Genomic DNA, 1545 nt, shown 5'->3' with positions numbered 1-1545 from the left:
ATCTCTATTCTCCCACTCTGCAGAATCTGTTAGTTCAATCTCTAACGTTCTGCTCTCTCTGCTTTTTCCTCATCAGTTTCATCTGGTCTGTTCCTGTTCCTCTCCACCGCTGTTGCATGCTTGGTTTTGAGGGATTGCTGTTGAGTCAATATCTACTGTCTCTACCTGGTCATCAAGGAGAGAATCCTGTAAAGTCAATGACTTGATGATGTGATTGATTTGGATATATAAAGGGACATGGTGGGGACAGAAGCTATAGAAAGAGACTGAATAGAATTTCAGTGAGGAAGGTCAATGATTGCAGCAGCCTGCTGCAGCGCCTCCATGAGGCTGATGAGCTCACATACCGTCCAGGATGTTGTGATGGAGAGCTGCTGTCATTTGGGAATATGAGTCAGGTGGGATGACTTCATTGCTTTTTACGGGTATTAGGTCATCCCTTCCTGGCCCCTCCCCCCACCGTCTGCCATGTGTAATCACACTGATGCTGCACAGCGATGGTGACACGCCCAGTGGTGATGAGTGAGGCTCACCTCACTGCCTGCTGCCCGCATGGAGCTGATCTCACAGACGGTCCTGAACTCTGCTGATCCAGTTCAAGGTTCTGTTCATCCTGCTCCTTTTCCTTTACTTTTTTAGACATCAGGCTTTTATCTAAGATAAATAAAAAAACACTAAATTAAAGAAGCCAGTTTTAAATTCTCCCATTTTAAAGTGTAAATAATCCTCTTAAATGAAATGTCTCCATTGTTCTAAATTCAAACAGGAAATGTTTAATTTTTATAGATTGAAAATGGAAGCATCCAGAAAGATGATCAGAGCTGAAGGAGCTGCTGTCTATGAAGCTAGAGGTCTGTTTATGCTGCTTTTTCTAAAAGGTAAAAAGTGACGTTGCATCGCGGGAAATGTTAAAGGTTTGGTTGGGCTGGAAAGCATAAACTAATATGGTGAAACTTTCACCTTTCAGATGCTTTGCTTTGTTTTCTGAATAGAAAGTCACTCAGAAATTGTTTTACACTAATTATGAAAAAGATGGCCGCCATCGGCATGACGTCACTCGTTGGATCATCTCCCAGCATCCATCAGCAGCTGGTTCGGTTTCTAAAACGGATCATAACAAAGATTAGAATAAAGAAAATTTGCTTTGCTTTTTAGGAAAAGTGTTTCTTAAGATCCGATTAGCTTCTGCTAGTTCGGCTCTAGTGGCCTTTGATTAAAGGTCAGCAGACCGGGACCAGATCCTGCGGCGGCGAGGACTAAGGCATCGGAAAGTTGGTCACACACCTCACCAGCACGGCGCCAAGATGAACTCTGACCTCACAGAACAGAAGTTTATACCTCAACCATTAAAATCCAAACGCTAATAAACGACCGGTTCAATTATGAATACTGGTGTCGTTCAGATGAAGGAGATCCTGGAGTGGAAACAGTTCAACCAAATGAAGACGATGTTGAATAAAAGGTGCTGACGTCCATCCAGCCATAGAAAGTACATCTCCGTAAGGGGGGGGTTAAAGCATTAGCCTGTTTAGAGTCACTCCACTG

This window comes from Cyprinodon variegatus, unplaced genomic scaffold (assembly GCF_000732505.1).
Source record: "Cyprinodon variegatus isolate N-32 unplaced genomic scaffold, C_variegatus-1.0 Scaffold1600, whole genome shotgun sequence".
NCBI lineage: Eukaryota > Metazoa > Chordata > Actinopteri > Cyprinodontiformes > Cyprinodontidae > Cyprinodon > Cyprinodon variegatus.
This window is presented reverse-complemented; position numbering follows the sequence as displayed.